This window comes from Chelonia mydas, chromosome 4 (genome assembly GCF_015237465.2).
Source record: "Chelonia mydas isolate rCheMyd1 chromosome 4, rCheMyd1.pri.v2, whole genome shotgun sequence".
Lineage (NCBI taxonomy): Eukaryota > Metazoa > Chordata > Testudines > Cheloniidae > Chelonia > Chelonia mydas.
Window position 1 is genome coordinate 70,348,602 of NC_057852.1, and position 15,286 is coordinate 70,363,887.

The window sequence follows — 15,286 nt, forward strand, 5'->3', positions numbered from 1 at the left end:
TTAGAGAGACAAGGTGGGTGAGGTAGTATCTTCTATTGGACCTACTTCTGTTGATGAGAGAGACAAGCTTTCAAGCTACACAGAGCTCTTCCTCAGGTCTGGGAAAGGTACTCAGAATGCCACAACTAAATACAAAGTGGATCAGACAGTTTAGCATAAACTACGCTACATTGATGACATCTTCATCATCTGGACCCATGGGAGGGAAACCCTGGAAGAATTCCACCATGATTTCAATAGCTTCCACCCCACCATCAACCTCAGCCTGGACCAATCTACACGGGAGGTCCACTTCCTAGACACCACAGTGCAAATAAGTGACGGTCATGTTAACACCACGCTATACCAAAAACCCACCAACCGCTATGCCTACCTTCATGCCTCCAGCTTTCATCCTGGACACACCACACGATCCATTGTCTACAGCCAAGCGCTGAGGTACAACCGCATTTGCTCCAACCCCTCAGACAGAGACCAACACCTACAAGATCTTCACCCAGCATTCTCAAAACTACAGTACCCAACGAGGAAATAAGGAAATAGATCAACAGAGCCAGACGTGTACCCAGAAGCCTCCTGCTGCAAGACGAGCCCAAGAAAGAAACCAACAGAACTCCACTGGCCATCACATAGAGTCCTCAGCTAAAACCTCTCCAACGCATCATCAGTGATCTACAACCCACCCTGGATAACGATCCCTCACTTTCACAGGCCTTGGGAGGCAGGCCAGTCCTCGCCCACAGACAACCTGCCAACCTGAAGAGTATTCTCACCAGCAACTACACACCGCACCATAGTAACTCTAACTTAGGAACCAATCCATGCAACAAACCTTGATGCCAACTCTGCCCACATATCTACACCAGCGACACCATCACAGGACCTAACCAGATCAGCCACACCATCACCGGTTCATTCACCTGCACGTGCACCAGTGTAATCTACACCATCATGTGCCAGCAATGCCCCTCTGCTATGTACATCGGCCAAACTGGACAGTCCCTACGTAAAAGGATAAATGGACACAAATCAGATATTAGGAATGGCAATATACAAAAACCTGTAGGAGAACACTTCAACCTTCCTATACACACAATAGCAGATTTAAAGGTATCCATCCTATAGCAAAAAAACTTCAGGACCAGACTTCAAAGAGAAACTGCTGAGCTTCAGTTCATTTGCAAATTTGACACCATCAGCTCAGGATAAAACAAAGACTGTGAATGGCTAGCCAACTACAAAATCAGTTTCTCCTCCCTTGGTGTTCACACCTCAACTGCTAGAAGAGGGCCTCATCCTCCCTGACTGAACTAACCTCGTTATCCCTAGCCTGATTCTTGCTTGCATATTTATACCTGCCTCTGGAAATTTCCACTACATGCATCCGACGAAGTGGGTATTCACCTACAAAAGCTTATGCTGCAATACATCTGTTAGTCTATAAGGTGCCACAGGACTCTTTGTCGCTTTTACAGATCCAGACTAACAGGGCTACCCCTCTGATACTTAGCGTAAGTAAAAAGAAAAGGAGTACTTGTGGCACCTTAGAAACTAACAAATTTATTAGAGCATAAGCTTTCGTGAGCTACGCTCACTTCATCGGATGCATACAGTGGAAAATATAGTGGGGAGATTTTATATACACAGAGAACATGAAACAATGGGTGTTACCATACAGACTGTAACAAGAGTGATCACTTAAGGTGAGCTATTACCGGGGGGTGGGGGGGACCTTTTGTAGTGATAATCAAGGTGGGCCATTTCCAGCACTTTACAAGAACAGTAGGAGGGGAAATAAACAAGGGGAAATAGTTTTACTTTGTGTAATGACACATCCACTCCCAGTCTTTATTCAAGCCTAAATTAATTGTTTGCAGATTAATTCCAATTCAGCAGTCTCTCCTTGGAGTCTGTTTTTGAAGTTTTTTTGTTGAAGAATTGCCACTTTTAGGTCCGTAATCGAGTGACCAAAGAGATTGAAGTGGATATTGGATTGAAAGTCAGCGGGGCGGGCAGTAGGTCCTGCTTCCAGGAAGTAGAGAAGTTAATAAACATTAGATGAGATTAAATATTGGAAACATTTGAAACCAAGTTTGGTATTTATCTCCAGTATGCTTCCTTACTTAACAATTTGCTGATTGCAAGTTCTTACTAAATTATATAGGCTGTTTGTGCCATCTTTTTATGGGGGTCTGTGTATATCACATTGCTTAGCAGAATGGGGATCTGATTCCTGATTCTGGCTTCTAGATACTATTGGAATACAAACAATAAAATAACTTTAAGACTCTCTGTATTCTATAAATAGGTTATTTTTGTGTGTATAATACACTTTTCATTTCTGTACCATCTTCTGAAGATCTCAGACTTTTACAAACATTAATGAACTAAGCCTCACACCACTATTGTAAAGTAGAAAAACTCAAACTGAGTCTCAGAATTTACATCTGGGACCACTGTTCCCTCTGAGCTGTGTGAGTGTGTGCATCCACACAAATCCTAAACCCCGCCCACATGGCGAAACACCACGCGCACAAAAAATGAAATACTACACCGGAGCCAAGCCGAAATATCATTTAAAGGCGACTTTTGACATTGTTCACATTTTACTCGCTTGGGTGCATTTGCCTCATTGTGCACAAATTTGAACTCTGCTTCAAAAATTTGCACAGAAGAAATTTTTTGTGCACCCGGCCTGTCAAAAATTAGAGGGAACATTGTCTGGGACTAGAACTAGAACTCCTAGGCCTATATTTGGAATACAGTACTAAAGTTGTCAGTAACTGACTATCATCCCCATTTATTTTCTAGTATCACATACTACAGTTTGAGCTATATACACTGTATGTGTACAGTATATGCGTATGAGCACAGGATCTTCTGCAACATGACAGTACAGGAAAGTTTGTCCCCTTGTGATTGTTTTATTAGTAGTCAGGTAAAATTGTAGTGGGGTTTCTGTCTAGAGCATGAGCTACTGTGTACCAAATGTACATTAATAAAGTTACTGGGCTGTGGTGTCTGCTCAGCAAAGTTGGAAGGCCTCTTTTTCTCTATGGCTGGACTTAAAAGTCCCATCAGAACATGTAATTTTGTTATGAATAGAAAATTAGGTGGAAAATACCTGCTTTGATTAAATCAATTGGGCATCAGTGAATTGCAGGTGTTTTAAATAGAAATTGCTTGTCTTCTTCTTCTGTTCATGGTTTCTAAGATTGTTCCTCATCATGAACCTCCCATCCCCAGATAACCCATGAGCTTTTATGATATGAAACAAAAAATTATACTACGTAGTTCATTTCAGAAACATTTATTTCTCAAACATAAAAAGGCACACATTGTCCAGAATGAAAAACTTGTTATTCTGTAAACAGGATATATCTGCCTCCAGAGTCCACTACCTAGTTAGGCCTAGCACTCTTTTGTAGCTATATTTTTTGCTTTTTCAGCAGGTGGCCCTTTACAGAGTTTCAACTAAACCAATAAATTTGATGAAAATACACCCAACTGTTTCTGAGCCAGCTGGATAGTAGTGCAGATCTTACTGAAAGTTGAAACAGTTCTGAATATAGGTCTCCAAAAGAAAATTCCATGAGGAGGAGGTAGTGATCTTTTGAAGACTTATTTTCATTTTTAAACCGCATAAAGAATATAGAACACACCAGTCGCTGTTTGTTTTGGTTATAGTGTTTTGAAAAGTAAATCTTCCATTTGCCAGTAGAATGCCTCACAAATTTTTCCTGGAAATTGAATGTTTACTAGTGAAGGTTCCCTCCTCCCTCCGAATATACTATCTTGTAGTACATGATCTCTAACGTTGCAGAGACTAGTAGTGTGACATCTCTTTGGTTGTGGCAAACTTGCATCTTTGAACCTAGAACCACAGACAAAAGTCCAGGAAAAAAAATTACAGCTTTACAAGGTCCAGTGTTTTACTTTTCTTCTCTTTGCAAGTGCTAGTCAGTTTTCTCCGGCAACTGGTTCGATGTAAAAATCAGTCTGCTACTTCAGCTCCTGTCTGTTGTCTAAAGTGTATCTCCATAGACAACAGATCATGCAGTGTGGTGGAGGCACTTCTTATTGACAGGTAATACTATGTGGTGGATTCACAAGACATAAGCACTTTAGGGGGGCATGTTGTTTAAAGTAATAGTTTAAGATGAGCGAATGAAAGCAGAGAAAATTAATGGTTTGCACATAGATATATAAAAACAGATATGAGTTTAAAACAGTGAATAAAGCAGATCAAGGCAATGGTGACTAAATGGATTTTTCACCAAAGGTTTAACAGTTTTTCCTTGATCTGTTTCCCTTTGGTTTGTCCCACCTTACATCCATTGGAGAACTTTAACACAATTTTACTGAGATTAATTTGTAAAATGCATGAGGGCAGGACTGCTGACAGCAATTGTACAACTGAGTGCAGACCCATGACAGCTAATGAAGAAATTATTTATATAAAAGATTTTTCTCTGGAAGAATGTGAAAACTGGTTCAACTGGAAGTGGTTGGCATGGATTTGGCTAATAGATCCATGTTGCAAGAGGATTGTGAAACTGTGCAATTCAGCCGAGTATATTTACATGTCATCAGGGTGGGGCAGAGTAGCTATAGAGTAGTTTCATATAATTAGAGTTGCAGATAACAGGGAATTTTCAATGTAACAGATGTAAGCGAAACATGATTTTGTTTTGTCTAATAGGGAGTTTGAAGTTTGGATAATGGAAGCTGAGCTGTGTGTTTCTTTTTGTACAGGTAATTCTTAATAGATTCTGTGACTCCATTTCCTTTCACTGGTATGTGGCTCTATTGACAGGGCTTACATCACATGTTCCGCACTTTCTCAGGACCATCACCATCTCAATTTTTTGTGCCTTTGATGATTGAGTCTCACGCTGATGTTGACACATGAGGATTTAGCAAATGCTGTTGGTGAACACAAATATGCAAGGTCAGACCAATGCAAGAACCACAAACACAGTTCCAAGTGGGTTAGGCAAGATTGTCCAGGACCATTGCATGCTGTTGTATCCTTGTTTTGCTTTTTTTTGCTTTTTTCACATCAGATGTTAATGTGCACCATGCTTCAAAGTGGTTAATGGTGACATGACAGGTCTGCCACCACTTTGCTTCCCTGTTGTTGGGGTCAACCTGATATGCGTCCAAGTTTGACTTCACTGTGTCTTGATAGTTTGTGCATTGGCCACCATGAGAACCGGTGTTTTTTTTACAGTATTATTCATGTATTTATGTTTTAATATGCATGCTCTGATTCATGTCTATCTGGTATCTTGTATTATTTACTTGGGAAATGGTAATGTCAAAAATTTGTTAAAATCACCATCTTGAATGGTGTCTAGTAGTTATTTGGCAGCCATGTTGGCTACCCTTCTGTTTGGAACTTTGGTGTCCTTTAATTTGAGTTTGGCGCTTTTTTGTGGAAAGGCGGGGAAGGCACTCGTCAGGTGGTCACTAATATGCCAAGAGACCAGAGGATATAAAAGCCCCCGGTCCCCACAGGCTTTAGGGCGCTGTCCTCCCTAGCAGCAGCCCACATTTGCATCATCGGATCAAGAACTGCCAAAAGATCTCTGAAAGATACTGCCACAGCTACTTACCTGAGAAATGATCCTGATCCTAATCCTCGTCCAGCAGTCATCAAAGGTCCAAGTCCCTCTTGCGCCGCTTGTCATTCCCAAGCGCAGTGGTAGGTCCGGATCCAACATCTTGAGGCCGAGGCAGATGGTTAGATGAACTTTGATCTGTAAAGTATAAGTCCCTTTGTCTATCATTTGTAGAAGGAGAGGGTTCTGGGCTTCATGCCCATGCAAGCTACTGACATATTTGTCCATATATTTACCTTATGTTAAACCACCTTTTTAGTTACCTTTTCTTGTCCCTTATCCTTATTTGTACTGAGATCAGTTAGGTGATAAATCCTAATTTAGGGACATCTGTAACTGTGACTTCTTAGCAGGGGTCCATAACATCCTTAATTTCTCCCCCCACATTGATACATTGTAACACCTTGCTGTAGCGGACTATAAAATATGGCCTTGAGTATTTCTGAGTTGGCCATTTCAACAAGATTCCCAGACCAATGCAGCTGAGCTTTCACACGTATGCTTTGAATGCCAGACATCAGGCAATGAAAAAGGATTTTGATAGTGTGAATCTTGTCCCACCACTTGACCCTGCAAACAGATTGAAGACAGTAGGAAACTGGTCCAGTTTTCTAATGTGGCGGCCATGTTGTCTCTCTCAGCTATATAGTGAAGGATTGTAAGCATAACTGCCTGATAGACATTCAGATTAGAGTGCTCATTTTGATGCCCCCATCATTCCATAGGTGATGTGACAGCATTCTAAAAGTTGATTTTGCTACTGAGTTGGAGAATAAATAATCCCAGTAACTGAGAAAACATGACTTCCCTCCAAGGTGGCAGCACAGAATGCTACAGTGAAGCCTCTGAGTATTGATTTTCCAGCAAAACGTTGTTAATCACACATCACTGACCAGTATATCCTATAATTCACATGGACAAAAGGCCACTCTTTCCCCAACTTCTCAGTAAATACACAATAAAGTATTGCAGTTGAGATCTTGTATTGCTAAGACTTTTTTTAACAAAATATGCTCCAGAATAGTTACTAGTGCACTATACATTATCTACAACCACACAGTAAACTACTTCTTTGACATATGCTCATCAGGCTCCCAGAGCTATCAGCATAAAATACACAGACCAAAGGTGTGCAAAAAACCTTGTAATCCCAGTGCATTGCTAATGCAAATACTAGGAAGAGGATAAGAAAAAGAGCTTATATTTTAAAGTCACAAGCGAGTGAAATGCAATATAAAACAAAATGGGTGATGATTTATACCCATTCCTTCCCAGAGTTGTCTAGCCAAAAATCTAAACCTTGATGCCCAAAAGCTGACTGAAGACATTTAGTGAACAAATGCATTATTAGGGAAGCTGTTTTAGATGCAAGAAGTGGTGCTGAAAGAATGCACAAAGTTAGATATAGGCAAAGGAGACAATTGGGATAATTTGACAGAAGCCTGGGCAGAAATGGGAAGAGGTATAGTTGACGATTAAGGCAAGATATAGGAGGAAAGAAGATTTGTGTATAGCTTTTTGAAGTGAGGATTAGGAGCTTGCACTTGATGCAGAAAGTGTGTAGAAACCAGAGAAGAATTGGGATATAATCGGAAGAGCAAAAGAGGAAGATTATATTGGCAGCAGAATTTTGGATAGACCTAGAGAAGGAAGGAGTGAAAGGTAGGAAGTCCAGGGAATAGGAGGTTGCAGCAAAAAAGATTCTAAGGGTATATCTACACTGCAATAAAATACCCATGACAGCTTGTCAAGTCTATATAATTGCAGTGTAGATGTTTGGGCTCAGGGATGGACCCCACAAGTGGGAGAAGGGTCAGCCATAGTTTTTTTAATTGCAGTGTAGACATACCCTAAATGGCCCAGTGAGACTCCCAAGCTCAGTATATTGTATATAGAGACAAGGGTATTAACAGCACATCTACTTTTTCTTAATGCCTAGGAGCTGCAGGGACATGCCGGCCACTTCTGGGGAGCTCCCTCCCCGAGGTAAGCACCACCCTGCATCCCAACCTTCTGCTCCAGCCTTGAGCCTCCTCCCACATCCAAACTACTGCTGCTGGGGTCAGGGAGCTGTGGTGGCCCGAGACTGCCCCAGCAGCGCCTGGTGCAGCTGTCCCAGAGGCTACCTGATCTGCTTGGGCAGCCTCACCAGCCTCTGGAAAAGTAACTGAGATCACAGAAAGTCACAGAATCTGTGACCTCCGTGACAGAGATAAAGCCTTAGTTATAAGGTCTGAGCCAAGCTGTAAAAGTAGGCCTCCCAGAAGCCTAATGGTCCTCCTTTCCTTGGCTTTCTCTTCTGTTCCACCTTGCTTCTCCCTTGTTAGTTTGTCTCTTCTTTCTCTCCCCCTGCATTCAGGGTTCTAACAGCAGTAGAGAAACATACCTCTTCCCCATAGACCAGGGAAGTACAGGGAAGATGCAACTGTTGGGGTCTAAATATTAATTGTGTGTGAAACTCCAACATGCTCTTCTGTCCCACTCCCTTGTTAGTTAGGATCTGACTTCATTTTTCTTCCACAGCTCATCCGTGGGAGCAAGAGAGAGAGCGTTCCTGAGGAGTCTTACATTGTCACTACTATTCAGACTATAAACAAATAGGAACTGATGGGGCAGAGGGGAAGCTGCCTATTGAGTGGTTCCTGGGTCAGGGCACCTTGGTCAGGCTGGATCTAAAACAAAGTTCTTGGTTATGCCACAGTGATTGTGCACAATAGTCATGTGATTGGTTGATGGGGACTAAATCAACATAAGAAATACAAACAAAGTAACAAAAATTTTACTATGGCTCCAACTGACCAAAAAAAAAAAAAATGCCAAAAATTTGCATTAGCTTCTATAGTTTGTATAATAAATATCAGAACACAACTTTTGGCAGTGTGACATACTTTCATATGAAACACAGATTTGCCACTTTCAGTTGTGTTTTTAGTGCTACTGTGTTTATTGCGGCAGGCATGGTAGAACCACCTATTATTAAGCTTGCCTGATGCTTCCCACTATAAGACCCTGTTCTCAGCAGGACCAGCTCTAGGCACCGGCAAAGCAAGCACATGCTTGGGGCAGCACATTTCCAGGGGCAGCGTTCCGGCCACGCTTTCTTTTCGGGGCAGTTGTGCTCTCGGAGCTGCGCCACTTGGATGAGGCGAGGGCGCTGCGCCCCCGACCGCAGTGGGAAGGGAAAGCCCCAGCCCTGGGATGCTGAGCTGCCGGGGCCCAGCTGCTACCTGGGGAGGAGAGGGCGAGTCCTGCCGGGGAGCCGGGGCTGCGCCACCTCCTCTGCGCACTGGCTGCTGCACTGCCTTGTGCCACCCCTTATATCGGGGCTTCTCTGCGCGGCTGGGCGGAGGGGGGAGGAGTAAAGCCTCTGCAGGCGCTGGGAGAAGGTGACATCACTCCCTCCACTTCCAGCACCGCCTGCGAGGCCCAACCCCACCTGATCTTGGGGCAGCAAATTTTTTGCTTGGGGTGGCAAAAAACCTAGAGCCAGCCCTGCTTCTCAGTTGCTTATAACTTTGCCAAACTTTTAACCATTTGTGTTGAAAATTTCCATGCCAAGTGTCTGGTTCAGGATTTTTATTATTACTATTTCAGTTAGAATGGTTCAGCCGTTTCTGACAAGGAGGTTACAGAAACATACATTGTTTGCCCATGTTAAAAATTCTGGTGACCTTCTCTTTGAGAAGCTCTAACACTTCAGCTTTGCAGCAGGGACTTTTGGCAGTTTGGCAAGGGACTGCCTTTATGTCAGGGATGTGCCTTTTCCTTTCCTGTGAAAATCCACCAAATTTGGTTAGGTAGAAGCCCTTGAAAAATCACAGTTGGCGTATACTCAGTAGAGGCTTGTTAGTTAACCATTTAAAGTTTCTGAAGATTGTCTGCCCTGACGATGCTCTAGTCTGTGGCTGCAGGAGGTTAAACAGGCCTTTCTCTTCAACTGCAGCTCCTGACAGCTCCAGGCTGTCTTAGGTCCGGGCAGGGCTGGATTAACTTTTTGTGGGCCCAGTGCCAACCCTATTTGTGGGCCCCCATTGGGGAAACAGGGCATGTGATGGGCAGCGGTCCGCAGAGCAAGGGGCCAGTTGGGAGCAATGAGGCACAGCGGGAGTGGCCCCACTCAGCCCAGCACAAGGGCACTGTTTACAAACCCACGACTGCTAGACGCACACTGGCCAGCCCAGCCCTGCGGTGCCAGCGTGCCCCTTCCACACTGCCCCCCTGCCCAGTACCCTGCCCTTAAGCCCAGTGCCCCCTCGCCCAGAGACCTTCCCCACAGATCCCTATGCCCAATGGTCCTGGACCCACTATGTCCAGCACCCCCTACCTAGAGACCCTCCCACTGACCTCCCACCACAACTGCACAGCACCCTGCACACCATACCCCCTGCCCAGCTCCCCCACCCACAGGTCCCCTACTGTCCAGCACCCCCTTCACAGTCCCATCTGTACAGCGCCCCATATTCCTGAGGGAATTCTGCATCAAATTCTGTGCATAATATTTTAAAATTCTGCGGGTGTTTTGGTTTTGTTTTGTTTTTTTTACAATAAATAAATGTGGAAACTCCACCATGGCAGTGGGGAGCACAGGCCACTGGCTGCATGGAGGTGGGAGAATACCCTGCAGCCTCTCCTGCTCCCTGGGACAGGGACTTGGCAGTGAGGCTGAACCTGACCCTCGCACAGCACAAGGAATATGCCTGCCACATAAACACCCTGGGTCTTTCCCTTGTGCGCCAGGCACACCAGCTGTGGGCAAGGAGGCTCAGCCTGGCAGCAGGATCCAAGTATAGAGGGACTTAGTGTGGGGGAATCCAGATGGGGGTAAGAGAGTTCTGTGTGGGGCAGTCTGGATGCACAGGGAGGTTCCAGGTGCAGGGGCAATGGGAGTTTGCAAGGGGGACCAAGTGAAAGTGGTTGGAGCTCATCGCGGGGTGTGGGGGTATGGGTACAGGGGAGGTGGGGTTCATTTGGGTAGGGGTCCAGGTATAGGTGGTTGAGGCTCAGTGGGGAGGGTGTCTGGGGGCAGCTCATCGGGGTGGTACAGATGCAGGGCAGGTGGGGCTTGTCAGGGTGAGGGTTTGATGGGCCTGCTTAACAGGGGAGCCCCAGCTGCTGCCAAGGGGATCCGCATGCTGGGCCCCTGCTTTCCCTATCCCCTTCTCTTCCCCATCCCATGCCCCTTCCCCACCACTTCATCTCTTCCCCATCCCACCCCCTTCCTTCCCCACTGCCTCTTTCCCTCTGCCCCTGGTTCCTCTATCCCCTTCTCTTCCCCATCCAATGCCCCTTCCCCACCGCTCCATCTCCTCCCCAGGCTTTGGGGGTAGGAGGAAACCGTCCCCCAGGACAAGCCAGTGGAGCCTGACCCCGCACTCATGGGGCAGCGGGAAGTGGAGAGACCCAGCCCCAGCCTACTCCGCTCTGCTCCCCTAGCTCCCAGCCTTAGGACTGGGTGGCTGGGGGGAACTGCCCCCAGCACTCACCAGCAGCGCAGAGCAGGCTGCAGCCAGGTCACTCCACTTCCTGCTGCCCGGTGAGTGCAGGGCGTGCCTGACCCCTGCTGCAGTCCCCCCGTTGCTCAGGGGAAAGGGTGGAGTGGGGGTGGGACTGGGGTAGAGCAGGGGTGGGGACAACTTTCATGGCTGGCTCAGCCGGCCGTGGGATCAAGCTTGCCGGGGCCCCTTCTGACTCTGGGCCCGGCGCCACGGTGCCACTGGCGCCATGGTAAACCTGGTTCTGGGTCCAGGCACTGGAATGGAGAGCCAGGAATCTGTTTTTCCTGTGCTTTCAGTGACCCCTCTTCTGGGCCCAGTGTAGCGTAGGACGCTGTCTGACTGGAATGCTGAGGAGCCAAGAGCTGGAAGCATGAAAGGAGGGGGAGTACATTGAGATAAGGAGTCTGGATGGGATGGGGACTGATACTGAAACATGGGGTGGGAAAGAAGAGGTGGGGAACTGGGCATTATGGGTGGGGGAGACTGCTCCAGCATCTCCTAGATGTTCCCAGTAGGGCGGGGTGGGGGGAGGGGGTGCTGGTGCTTGCTGCTTTGGTTCCAGTGGGTGGTCAGCCTAGAAATGTGAATGTTAAGCCAGGGGTGAGCAAACTTTTTGGGCCAAGGGCCACATCTGGGTGGGAAAATTGTATGCAGGGCCGGGAGGGGGGCTTGGGGTGCGGGAGTGAGTGTGGGGTGTGGGAGGGGGTGCAGTGTGCAGGAACGGGCTCAGGACAAAGGATTGGGGCAGAGGAGGGATGCGGGGTGTATGAGGGGGCTCAGGGAAGGGAGTTGGGGCACAGGAGGGATGCGGAGTGCAGGGGGGGTTCAGGGCAGGGGTGCAAGAGGGGTGGAGACTGCGGGAGGGGGCTTAGGCAGGGAGTTGTGGGGCGGGGTGCCGGAGGGGTTTGGGCTCTGGCCCGGCACCACTTACCTAAAGCAGCTCCGGAGTGGCAGCGGCACGCACCTGGGCCAGGGCAGGCTCCCTGCCTGCCTGCCCACCCGCCCTGGCCCCACGGCATGCTCCTCTGGGAAGAGGCCAGAACCACATCGCTGCTAGGCCCCTGGGGGCGTGGCGCGCACAGGGCTCCGTGCAGGGATGTGGTTCTGGCCACTTCCCGGAGCGGCATGGCATGGGGCCAGGGTGGGCGAGCAGGGCACAGGTACCTCCCCCGAAGCTCCCATTGGCCGCGGTTCCCCGTTCCCAGCCAATGGGAGCTGCACGGGGCAGTGTCTGGAGGCAAGGGCAACGCACGGAGCCCTCTACCCCTCCCCAGGGCCCCAGGACGTGGTGTCAGCTGCTTCTGAGAGCGGCGCGGGGCCCGCGGCACCACGGGGGGCAATCTTGCGGGCCTGATCCAAAGCCCTGAGGGGCCAGATCCGGCCTGCAGGCTGCAGTTTGCCCACCCCTGTGTTAAGCTGTTGTTTAGGCATGAGCCAAAACATTCCTAAGGCTTGCAAACAAGGGAAGGGAATGATGATTTTTAGTCATTTATATCTTCAGCAAAATCTAAATAAGTTTAATTGGGCGAAGAAACTGCACTTCTGTACTTGAGAGCTGTCCCCCTGCCAAATACCAGAGGCTTGCTGCAACTTATGGAGGTGTGAGAGCATCTCAGAGAAAAGGTGGCAAGAATCTTTTTAGCATGGGAAGTGTTAGTCACTACCAGCTTCTGCTATACTATTCCCAGAAAAAAAGTGTTAAGATTGACAGTACATATAAAAAAATATTAGAGATGTTGTCGTTATTCCAAAACCAAGCACTGTAAATTTGGGAATTTAGAATTATAGTTAAACTTAAAAGAAATCTAAGTGTTTTTAAGGTATATAAATGAATAGTTAGGACACCAAAACACCTTAACTCTACCCTGTAGTGACACCAGGCAAAAAACATGTGATTTAAGGCATTTTAGTATTTATGTTCCTAAATTAGAGTAAACTGATTTTTAAAGACACATTAAATTTCCCCAATCCCCTGTGGCATCATTGCACAACAGAAATAGGTTCTTTGGATTCTTTAACTATGCGTTTCCATAACTTAATATGTTTAAATTTAACTTTAACTCTGGATTTCTTGGTTTTTTTACATCTAGTTGTGGGGTAATTGCGACATCTTTGTACTACCCTCTCATTTCCCCCCTACTTCCTGTTTTCCAAGTTCATCCTGCCTCTTGCACCTTTATACATTCTGCTACATATACATCACAAATTCTGCTTCCTCCTGTCTTCCATATCCAGCTTTTTCCTCACTCCTGCACCTTCTACGTTCCCTTACACACAGTCTAGTTTTTCTCTCCTTCCTGCCCTCACTGTTGAGTAGTTCTGGTGAAACAGGTCAGTTCTGAAAAGAAATATATAGAATTGAGTCATTTCTTGTTATAATTTTTCATAGCTGAAAGAGGCTGTTCATAACATTCTGTGATGCAATCCAGACCAGTGAGTGACTGTCACCCCTGCACTGCAACCTTGGGTACCTCACTGTGCTTTGCTGTTGTAGCTTCCAACTTGGGTCAGTTGCAATCAGCCTGCCAGCATGCAGGTCACACCCCGAATGTCTGTGTGTAGCCACAGCCTTGGTCCAGCAATGCCGACCCCAGCAGTCTGTTGGCATACTCCATTCACACTCTGGCTTCCATCTGTCTTGGTTATCACGTGCAGAATGACCCTACCTCACTCCCAGTTCTGGGTTTCCCCCCCAAATGTGTTCTGCACTGCCCAGCCCCCTCCTGAACAGTCTAGCTGTTGGAGGTCTGGTGCCCCTGTAAGGGGTCAGTGTACAACAGTTTGCTGTTTTAAATGGAGTTACCTGCTCAGTTCAGTTTAAAGAAAACACTGGATTAGCTTTAATTAAAGAATAAAACAAGTTTATTTAACTACAAACAGAGAGAGAGAGAGAGAGAGAGAGAGATCTTAAGTCAGTACAAGTATAAGGCAGTAAAATCAGAAATGGTTACAAGAGAAATAAAGATAAAATGCTTCCTAGTACTAAAACTTAACAAACTAGACTTGGATCAAGGTGAAATCTCTCACTGTGTGTTCCCAGTAACATGGCTGACCAAATTCTCAGGCCAGGATCTGCTCCCAAAGGCAGTTTCTTTTGTCTTCATGGGTAAAAAAGAGAGAGATGTCTAGGGAGAGATAAATTGGAGTGTGTTTGCCCCTCATTTTTATAGTTCAGTCATCCTTTGAAAATGCATTTTCCTGAGGTTTGCCCCTATATAAAATTCATTCCTGCTGTGGGGACGGAGACAAAGAGTATGGTGGTGAAAGGGGTTCCATTCTGTTTGCTAAAATGCAGATCTGTTTGTTCCTGCCCCACTTCCTTGCCAAAGAATGGCCACTGGATAGGTGATTGCCTTTCAACTTTAATGACAGCTGGCTAGAGGTGTCACCTTGTCCTTTGTCTTTGAGAAAGTAATTTACCTGGATTTGTCTGAAAAACACATTTCAAACCTAATTTCAGCTTATGTTTATAACTTTTCATCTAATGTTGCTACACACATTTCATCACATTATTGACCAGTGGGTTATTAGTTTTCAAATGGTACCTCAGAAGGCATATTTTATACAAAGATTATTACAATAGTGTATAGGGTGTGAATACAGGGGTGCTTTCAGTCATACTAGTATATTAAATCTTCAGAGAAACTCATAAGGTTTGAATTCTTTCAAAATGGTCACCGTCTTTCATTGTTGTCAATGACAATGAAGTGAAGCTGTTCACAGGATGGTGGCTGCCCCAGTATGTCCGGAAGTGAATATACTCATGTCCATTCTCATTCCTGAAATGACCATCAGATGAGGACAGATGTGACTTCAGTCCCAATGACAACAATTGAGCTGGCAGTCATTTTGAAAGACTTCTGTTCTTTGTGGAATTCTGTGTAGAACAAGGAGGAGAAACTTTTCATTTTTGAAGAACAACAGGGAGGAAAATGACTGTTGAGCCTTTAGAAATAATTCTTCAAATGTAACCTATGCATAAGATTAAATGGTATATGTCGTGAGAGTTCCAAAACATGGAATTTAAGGGTCCAGTCCTGCAGTTTTATTCACCTGAAACCTGGTCAACACCTATGTTAACCTACCTACATTTCTCAGGACTGTGAAAAATTTCAGGTCCTGTGAGATGTAGTTAGGTCAACCTAACCTCGACTGTAGATGCTGCTA

At 46.0% G+C, this 15,286-nt stretch overlaps 1 protein-coding gene across 14 annotated transcripts in view; it reads left to right on the forward strand.

Moving 5' to 3' along the window:
* The window catches only part of CLCN3 (chloride voltage-gated channel 3), a 130,067-nt gene that overhangs the window by 57,631 nt on the left and 57,150 nt on the right, over positions 1-15,286 (forward strand). The window lies entirely within an intron of this gene.